This window comes from Chrysochloris asiatica, unplaced genomic scaffold (genome assembly GCF_000296735.1).
Source record: "Chrysochloris asiatica unplaced genomic scaffold, ChrAsi1.0 scaffold00222, whole genome shotgun sequence".
Taxonomy (NCBI): Eukaryota; Metazoa; Chordata; class Mammalia; order Afrosoricida; family Chrysochloridae; genus Chrysochloris; species Chrysochloris asiatica.
In genome coordinates, this window is record NW_006408740.1 from 3105396 (window position 1) to 3116503 (window position 11108).

Genomic DNA, 11108 nt, shown 5'->3' on the forward strand with positions numbered 1-11108 from the left:
TTTCCTAGATAAATACTTTACACATACGTTCCACATTCCAATTACTAAGGAATGTTTGCAATTACTTATGTGGTGCTATAGGATAAGCACTTGACCGCAAGGCTGGTTTAAACAGCAAGGTTGGCGGTTTAAACTCACCAACCACTCCTCAGAAACCCTATACAGGATTTGATTTGAGTTTTGCCACATCAGCAAACATAGGTCCTGAAACTTTACTCCATCCATGTCATTAAAGTCAAGTCTATTTTGAAAAAAACGAGATGGTGTCCTGTTATCACTAACAAATGTCTGATCAGGGTCACAATAGATGGATCCTGATGGAAAGAGGAAAAATACGAAGAACAGAACTACAAATTCTTAAATAACCCAGATTTACCATACCTATTGATCAATCACATCAGCACACTCAAAATAACATAACTTTCAAAATAACTGAAAAGCCCATGCAGTGACTTCTGTTAGACTAACCATAGAAAGCAACCTGCTAGAAGTTAGTAATATTTAGCCCCCAGAGTGCAACCAAGAGTCCTGGTGTGGCCCTGTAGGAAAAGCACTGGACTGCTAACCTCAAGGTCAGTGGTTCAAACCCATCAGTGGCTCCACAGAAACCCTCTACAGTGTCACTATGAGTTGGAACCTACTCAACAGTACTTAACAACCACAGGGTGCAGCCACCATTCTCATTGGCGGTAGTTGTATGCTGTGGAGTCAGTTCTGACTCATAGTAACCCTGTATAGAGTTTCCGAGGCTGTAAATCTGTAGAAACAGAAAGCCTTATCTATCTCCTGCAAAACAGCTGGTAGTTTTGAACTGCTGACCTTAAGGTTACCAACCCAACTCGTAACCACTATGCTACTAAAGCATAGTAAAAATCATTCTTCTAAGTGGAGTCTTGGCGTGGTGCCGTAGAATAAGCACTCAACCATAAGGTCAGTTTGAACCACAAGGCTGGTACTTCAAACTCACCAGCCGCTTCTCAGAAACCCTATACAGGGTCGCTATGAGTTGGAACCAACTAACAAGTGGAGATTTAACATGATAATTTTAGAATACAATTAATTTTTTAATATTATAATTCAAGGAACACTGGTGGAGCAGTGGGTTAAGCATTGTGCTGCTAACTGCAAGTTCAGTGATTCAAAGCTATCAGTTGCTCCACTGGAGGAAGATGAGGCCATCTACTCCAGTAAAGATTTATAATCTTGGAAACCCTAAGAAGCAGTTCTATTCTGTTTTATTGGATTACTCTGAGTCAGAATTGACTCAATGGCAGTAAGTGAGTAATACAATATATATGTTATATAAGACCTTAAGGGAACCTGCATAGCATGTTAAATACCAGAACTGCATGTACATGTATGCTGTTGCTATGCTTCTTTTTCTTTTAATGTACAAAACCCCTGATCTTCCCAGTCTGGTACAGGGGGGTGGCAAAGAATCTGAGGACCGCACTCCTCTCTGTCCCCAATAATGCACATGATGAAATAAAATTTCTCACTTCTCATTCTGGTGATGGCACCAGTAAAAAAAATGTAGCACCAGGCACAAATCTTTTAGAGGATAATATTATAAAGGCTGGAGGGGTAACTGCGACTATAACTAAGTAAAGTAAGTAACGTAAATGCTCTGCATTTGTTTGCCAACCACGCCCTTTCCTTATGAGGCATTTTTGAAAGCATACTATGTTTATTTTTATAACAACATGTTGGCAAGCAACCACCAACCACATATTTTTTTTTGCATAAAAATATGGTATTGGCCTGAATTACATTTTAAATGATCCCTGAAACCACCTTTAAATGAAATAACAGTTTAGCTCAAAAAGTAAAGATTGTCATCCTTATATTGTGTTCTATTAATATTTTATCTATATAATGCCAAATAGCAAAAGAAAAAGGACCAATGGATAATAGCTCTTTCAAAGCATAAATAAGACTATTAGTGGACAGGGAGTTTAAAGCAGTAAGAACAGAAATAATGAGAATATTGACACAAAATGAGGGATGACGCAAATATCATTATATCTACAAACTGTTGAACGGGAGCAGGTTTTGCTGTGTACATTTTCAGTAAAAATGAAATAAAATGCAAAAAACAGATTATCTACATTTCTAAAGTGCTTTTTAAAACATGGGATGCAACTAAACCAGTGGGGTGTTTTTTTTGTTTGTTTGTTTTTAAGTTTTTACTGTGACTTGAGTAAAAGTTTACAAGGCAGAGCATCAGTTTTACATTTGACAAATCATATACTTTGTTTCATAACAAGAGTTATAATCCCCTCCATGTACCATCAATGAACAGTATTTCTCTCTATTCATTTTAGCTCTTTTTTTAAATTTTAAACACTCAGGCATATATAATAATTTAAACCACCAAAGGGCACATTCTGCAAGTCTGCCTCCTGGCCACCAGCACTCAGTACCTGTCTTTCCATAAGTCCAGAGTCCTCAGCTGCTCCCTTTCTCCATGTTCCCATCTCTGCCTCCATCTCTGGTGTCGCTGCTTCACTGGATAAGGTCCCACATTCCGCTTGTGCTCTTCTCCCTTGATGGTCTTAGGGTCCTCTGTTTCTGGACTGTAAGATTAACTACTCCCCTTTTTTGTTAACAAAACTTCTACCTTTACAATTGTGACAGTCACAATTAGGCATGATAACAATTATTCACTATTGAATCATAAGAATCTTAGAGTCCTATCTTCCCTCACACACTTTTAAGCTAAACTCCCTCTTGAAACCTGGTAAGCCAGTCACTTCGAGCCATTATCACCCCCTCATTTTAGGTAGCCAATGTCTAAGTTGCCTGTCCCTATCTACTCTGTATACAGAGGGGATAGCATTGATACTTGATGTGAGGACTCTTTCCCACTATGTTGTAAACCAATGTTTTAGAGGGAAATTTCTAACTTTAACCACATTAAATATAAAAGTAGAAAACTCTAATTTCAACCACATACGCTTCCATATTTTGAAACTACAATACTGTCCAGGATAATAAAAATAATGTCTTCCTCTTGAGCAAAAGGAAGATGTGTTTACTATCCATTATAAAGTATTTTATTTTCCTGAGCTCAGGATTCTCCTCTTGCAATGCAACCAACTGAGTGTACAGGTGTTATCTGGCTCAGTTTGTGTCACTCTATGGTGTACATGGAAGAGTCCTGGCATGGTATTGTGGGTTAATGTGCTGGATTGCAAAGTCAGTTTGAGCCGCAAGGTCGGGAGTTCAAGCTCACCAGCTGCTCCTTGCAAATCCTATCCAGGGTCTCTATGAGTCAGAACTGGCTCAATGGCACTTAACAACAACAATGGTACATGGAGCTGCAGGATAATGTGCTGGACCACTAAGGTTGGTTTCAACCACAAGGTCGGCAGTTCAGCTGCTCTTCGGAAATCCCATACAGGGTCACTGTGAGTTGGAACCGACTTGACGGCACTTAACAACAATAACAACAAAATGGTACCTTAGCTGGTGTGGTGCTGTAGGATAAGTACTTGACTGCCAACTACAAGGTAGGCAGTTCAAACCCACCAGCTGTTCCTCAGAAACCCTATTCAGGGTCGCTGACTTAGCACTTAACAACAATGGTAAATTAGGCTCAGAGAAGCAACACAAAAATGCTTGCATACAGACTGCTACAATTGCTGTGAATAATAAACTGTACTTCATCTCAAAGCAGGTCACTTACGTGTGAACTAGGAGTCTAATTAGTTTCTTCTATCAGCATCCTTTAAACTGTGACAGTTTTCAAGTATGGTAAAATTTCAGACCCTTCACAATTCTTAACAGTTTTGGCTTTTTAGAAGACAAAGGATGAGTACTTCACAGGCCAACTGCAAAGGACAACTCTCATTATAAGAATATGAATCAGCAGGAAGCTGTTTCCAACTTCCACATTTTCTTTTGACACACCATAGCAATGTCCATAAAACCCACACAAACGCCAAATCTGCAATAACAACTTTAACTGCAATAACAACAGAGAAGGAAATAAACAGGAAAAAATGAAAAGGACAAAGTTCAGGAAGGATCTCAGCATACAGCCTCAATGTTTCATTTACATTCTCAAAAGTGATCCATTTACCTTTCCCAAAACCAGTGCTCATTGTCACCCCTCAGAAAATGATCTGGTCAGTACTTAAACAGTGCTCTGCCAGCTGAGCTGTCAATCATTTCTTCCTAGGCACTACCACCATTCACAGCTGCTTTCTGCAGGCTGGGTGCCCTGCACCTGCTGTTCCCAGTGGTGGCTGCAGGTGGCGCCCACGACAGCTCCTGTAGCACCATCAGTGAAGTAGGACTTGACCTCACTGATCCCACGGTTCCGGAACTCCAGGCAGGCCTTTGGGTACTGCCTCTCTGCGGGCTGGTTTGGTCACACACCACAACCACTGCCTCTAAGGGTCCCCTGTGACCCTGAGCTGCAGCCACTTCCTCTGTGGGTCATTTGGCCCCAGTGCTACTGCCTCTGGTCTGGGCAGGTGCATGATGGCGAGTCCTGCTGCTCTGGACCACCTCCTGTTGGCTCTTCCAATAGGCTGCTGTTTCTACAACCTGCCCAGCTTGTACAGCATTTAGTGTAGTCTGAGCTTTCCACTGCTGCTCGTCTGTCAGCAGATGCCTGTTTCTGCCTGTTACAGATTTTCAGCAGTGTGGCTGCTCTTTAACAGTGTGCAGCTCTTCTGCCAAATCTAGAAAGGTCCTAAAATACAGGGTCTCTACGGCAAGGTCAAGGATCTCTGGTAGCGTTGAGGTTACGAATCGGGCTGCGAACCACAACGTCAGCAGTTCGAAACTACCAGCTGTTCCACGGGACAAAGATGAGGATTTCTGCTTCCGTAAAGATTTACAGCCTCAGAAACAGGGGCACTATGACTCAGAATTGACTCCATGGCACATAATCATCACTCCCATGGCAAGGTTGGTGGTTCAAGCTCAGCAGCTGCTCCTTGAAAACCCTATACAGGGTCGCTATGGGTTGGAATCGACTCATGGCACTTAACACAGCAACATGGTAGTCCTGATGTGGCGCTGTCGGTTAATGAACTGGAGTGCAAAGTCCACTTGAACCAGAAGGCCTGCGGTTCAGATTCACCAGCAGCTCCTTGGACACCCTATATAGGGTCGTTATGGATTGGAACACAACTCGATGGCATGTAACAACATAACATGCCCCAAAGGATACACTTAGCCTTCTAGTTCTCATTGTCCAGAAGGCCCACCAGAACCTCTATTCAGACATTTTTGTACGTCATTTCTTGTCAATTTCAAGGCAGAACCTCTCTGGTAACTTCACAACTCCACCAATTCTCCCATTCAGATTGAAGCCCAACTAATCCTTTTAGCTAGATCAAAGTCTAACTGATCATTGGTTACCCAAGAAATGTCAACTGACTCAATCCTTGTCAATTACCAGGTCAGTCTGGACAAAAGTAAATATAGAGTTGTTTACAGCTTACCCAGAAAATGTCAATCAACTCAAGAAATCCTCTCCCAACTTGTTTTTTTCCACTACCCCAGAGCCAAAAAGGCCAGATGAGAGAACCCACTGTAGCACAACAATTAAGGTAATCTGAAGGAAATCCATGGAATTTATAGCGAACATGTGGTGTTGTAGGATAAGCCCTGGACTGGTAACCTCAAGTCAGCAGTACAAACCCACTAGCCGCTCCTTGGAAATCCTTTTCAGGGTCTCTATGAGTTGAAACCAACTCAACCACACTTCAGAACAACAGTTTACAGTGGGAGCCTTAACTCTGTCACAAACTGGATTGCCAATTGTTGTCTTGATAATGGGGCAGCAGATGTCTTAAATTAAGATGACCTTCTCAAAGAAGTCACTCGTATGTGAACTAACACAGAGTATGCCAGAGAGCACAAACTCAATGTCCTAGTTGGAACGTAATGTGGTTGAGGCTGCTGAGTCAAGGGGCTCCCCAGGTTGAAATGGATGATATCAGTCATGAAAGGCCGTGCTGCCCCATATGGAAGACTGCCCCAAAATACTGGATGGTCATTTAGTTGATCCCCAAACCACTGTCACACCATATAAAACTAAAAGTAATTATGAAAACTTACTTAATGACATGGAGCTGCCTTCCCTTATGTCCCCTGATCCCCACCCCCACCCCACTGTCATAACTTTAGCTGCTTTAAGGGAAAGATGATTAAATGTGGGAATAGAGGTCTCTTTGTCCCCAAGGGACAACAAATGTTATACACTCACATCTAAATATTCTGGGGAATTTCAAGGAGTTTGGACTCAAATTTTATGACTCTCTTGGAAACAGGTACCCAAATGAATATCTTACCCATATTCATGGGAAAAAAAGTCTGCCCAATTCAGCTAGTAGATTGTTCCCATAGTTCTCAGTGGTGAAGGGAAGCCATCACACTTTCTGTTTTCCACTAAACCAAATCCATTGCCGTCATGCCAATTCGAACTCACATGGGAGTAGATTGCTACATAGTTCTCCCTTGGAGCAGCTTGTGTTTTTGAACAGGTGACCTTTTCGTTAAAAGCTGAGAACTTAACTACCACACCACCAGGGCTCCTTCATAAATATTAAAACCCTGGAAGCCCTATGAGACAGTTTTACTCTGTCCTAGGGTCACCATGGAGTTCTGGTGTGGCACTGTGGGTAAATGCTCTGGACTGCAAAGTCGGTTTGAACCACAAGGTCAGCTGTTCAAGCTCACCAGCGGTTCCTCAGAAACCCTATAGAGGGTCATTATGGGTCAGAACTGACTAGATGGTACTTAACAACAACAATAACAACAGAGTCACTATGGAGCCTGGTGTGGCGCTGTGGGTTAATGTGCTGGACTTCTCAGAAATTCTATACAGACAGGGCTAATAATAATTGGAACTGACTCAACAACACTTAACAACAAGAACAAGAGGCTCACTATTAGTAGGAATCAACACAATGGCAGCAGATTTTATCCCCAGTCCCCACTCTGTGTATAGTTGATATTTAGCAAATCTTCATTGAATGAAGTTAATATGCAAGTCCAGCCTGTCCCAAAAATATGTTTAAGAATAAAACAAAAGAGGAACTTCAGAAGCAATTTATAAACTGTAGCTTCTATGCAAACAAAATGAATTTAAAGAATGGAATTCAATATTTCATCCAGAGGAGGAGGAAGAACACCAGAGAAAGCAGAAGAAAATCAAACAGTTTTACCTCCTTCGGTATTTTGTCATGATCTGGGCATGCGTGGTTCTTGCCCCTAGATTTGAACAGCTGTCAAAGAAATCAGCAGGAAAAGGGTGGAAACATATGTTAAGACACTGGCAACATCACATTGTAAAAGCAGGTCCCCAGGCCCTGTTCCACCAGATGGCAGTATGTCAACGAGGAGCCTGGTGGTGCTCACTCCCAGAAGCCTCAATTAAATGACCTTGCGCAGATGCTATTTGTTTTGATTGTTGCTAATCATTTCTCCTCTCATTAACTGAGAATTTTTATTTTTAATAAACAGCAAAGGAAACAAAAATGAGTACGTCATTGCAGTCCTTGCCCACAATGAAACTACAATCAAACAGGATCATATTAAAAACAAATCAAATCACTGCCACCCAGTTGATTCTAACTCATAAAAACCCTGTACAGGGTTCCCATTTACGAGAGTAGAAAGCTTCATCTTTCTCCCATGAAGTGGCTGGTAGGTCTGAACTGCTGATCTTGTGATTAAATAGCTCAGTGCTTATCCTAAAGAATCACCAGGGCTCATAAACAGAGACTTAGAAGTAAACCAGTATTATTTATAGTCATTGTCCACAAATTAAATTGTCATCATCATTACCATTATTAATATTGTCAATTGCAAAATACTATTGGTATTCACTGGTATACAAAGAGAAGGTGCAATTGACATGTTTTCTGATTATATAACATTAGCAGGGCTATAAGTGAAAGGATCTTGGTTGATCATATTTTGCAAGAGTTAGCTTCCTTTGCAAAAGGGGACTTCAGATGGTAAGATATGGCTGATTACAAGTTTCTTGAACTGACCTTGGTATAATGTCTAAGTCTTGTGGATAACAGAGAATTCACTGGAAATGAACGGTTATGGAACCAGCCTGGGATAACAGTCATTCCAAAAATAATCAAGTGCTGGAAAATGCAGTATAGTCAGAGGCTGCCCAAATGCAAGCCCACAGTTAAGACACACAAGTTTTTATCTTGGTTTCCTAACATGCTTTGTGATGTATTATGGATTCAGTTGTATCCTTAAAAATTATGAGTTGTGGGGCCAAGATGGTGGGCTACTCAGAAAGGCTGTGTAGACCCTCTGCGGCAAGAAACAGAAAACCAGATGAGACAGATGCAGAAAATATTCTTAGAACTCTGAGCTTCAGATTAAGGGATAAAGAGGTGGGTTGAGTGCTTACTGAGAGAGCGAGCACATCAGACACAGCAAGAGTAGAGATGACTGCTCAGCTGTAGCTGCCAACCAAATCTGCTGCAACAATCTTGAGCATTTGTGAGTGGTTTCAGAGACAAGAAAACATATTGTGTTACAGAAAGCTGCCTGTGGCTCGCAGAGACAAAGGTGTGATTTTATTTTATTTTCCCCACACTTCCCTTGTGACTGGTAAGGCCAGCCCCTCCAACACCTGCAATTTACCCCACTTGGACAGGCCCTGCTCCAAATTTTCAAAGTAGGCACTAGCCAGCCCTGGACTAGTTCTCACTATGAGAAGTGGCTGAATGGATGAGTGGGGAAAAGAAAACAAAAAAAGAAAGACTGGATATCTGTGTGGGCTGAACAGGCACAGCAGGACCATCTTGAACTTAATCAGTTCAATGCAGTTCAAGGCAAGTGAAGGCAAGAGGCCAGTAGGTGGTGAAGAGGAATACTGTTTATTAGTAGAAAGAAAACTGTTGAATGCTTTTCTTCTTTCCTCATTACTATTTTATTTTTCACTGAAGTTTGTTGGTTGGTTTGTTTGTTTGTTTTCCTTCTCTCTTGTGTATATTTTTTATTTTTGCCTCACCTGGCAGAAGATAACAATTGCATCCATTCAAAATAGCCACAGTCATACCTGGTATAGCCCCACCAATTGGGATAAAGTCAATACCAGCTGCTATATGTCAGATCAATGACAACCAATGTCAGCTAAATCTACCTTGAAATGAACTGCATGAACAGCAAACAGAGAACGGCGCACAGGCTCATCCCCTGATCATACATGCCAGGAGGCAGTTGTTGAATGCCTAAGAATACACCAAAATACATTCAGCAGCTTAATACAAATACAACAACACAACAATGCCTCAAAAGCAGCAGACAATTTCTGTGCACATGAAGAAACATGATAGAGCTGCTCAAACAAATGTCCAAGAGGCAGAGTGTTAAAAATGCTTTTGAGGAAAAAAATGTACCAGAAACTACCTGAAAAGGAATTTAGGATAATGTTAGTCACCTCCAAACAGTTGACAGAAAGGTTGGGGGATAGAGGAAGAATTCAGAAATTAACGCAAAAAAGTGCACACAAAAATGAATTCAGCACAGGAAAGTCAAAAAAGAACATGCTCAACTTGCAAATATTGAAGGATTTGATGGGCAACATACTAAACAATGCAGAAAGCATCAAAAGAAAATGGAAGGAATACACAGAGTCACAGTAGAAGACAGAATAGATTGCTGGGATGTCCAAAAATTAGGAACTTATATGTATAAAAAGATATCACCAAAAGACTGAAAGTTATTTTTGTAACGACGTACCAGACAAAGGACTAATTTCTACAATTTACAGAAAACTAAAGAAAAACAACCAAATTAAAATACGGACAAAATTCACAGACAGACATTTCACCATGGAAGACATTCAGGCAGCCAACAAATGTATGAAGAAATGTTCAAATCATTATCCATTGTTACTGCTGTTAAGTGCCATTGAGTTGATTCAGACTCAGAGCAATCCTGTATAGGGTTTCTGAGGAGCAGCTGGTAAGTTTGAACTGCCAACCCTGTATTTCTCACTACAGCGCCACACTAGTAGTCTCCAATAGCTATTGTTGCTGTTGTTGTTAAGTGCCATCAAGCCAGTTCCAACTCACAATAGGGTTTCCAAGGAGTAGCTGGTGAACCACTGACCTTGCAGTTCAAACCAACCTTGCTGCAGTCCAGTACATTATCCCACAGTGGCATACCAGGACTCCATAGAGACATGGAAATTAAAACAACAATGAGGTATCATCTCACATCAGCATTAACAGTGAAATTGGGGGGCGGGGACAACAACAGAAAACAACAAATGTTGACAAGGGTGTGAAGAGACGAGGATCCTCCTACATTGCTGCTGGAATTGTGAAATGGTTCAACTACTCTGGAAAATGGTTTGGTGCTTCCTCAGAAAGTTGGAAACAGAAATACTTTTTGACCCAGCAATCCCCTTACTTGGTATCTATCTAGAAGAAATATGATCCAGGACACGGTGGATATATGCACACTGGTGTTCATCGCAGCACTATTCACAACAGCAAAAAGATGGAGACAACCTAAGTGCCCATCAATGGAAGAATGGATAAACAAACTTTGGTACATACACACAATGGAATACTATCCAATGTTGAAGAATAACAATGAATCTGAAAAATACCTCATAACATGGATGAACCCAGATAACATTATGCTGAGTAAAATTAGTCATTCACAAAGGACAAATGTTTTATGAGACCATTATTTTAAAAACTTAAGAAAAGGTTTTCATACTAAGAGAAACATTCTTTGATCTTTACCAGAGTTGGGAGGGAGAGTGATACATTGGCTAGAGGATAGACACATGTTAGCTTAGGTGATAGGGAGGGCAATAGTCAAGGAGAGAGAGGGTGGCAGAAGAATGATGAAGATAGGTGAAGACACAGTGAGGCATGAATAGGCTAAAGGGAATAGAGGTAAATAGTGATATATACACACCCTTGGAACAATAGTGTTTTGTGCACAGATGCATGGATTGAAACACAGGCTGAATGGGAAGGGAGAAAAAAAAAATTATATATATATATATATATATATATTCCACAAACATAAGAGTTTGAAAAAGGATATTTGTATATGAGTATTTACCTTTCCTACAAACATAACAAACAATGAAT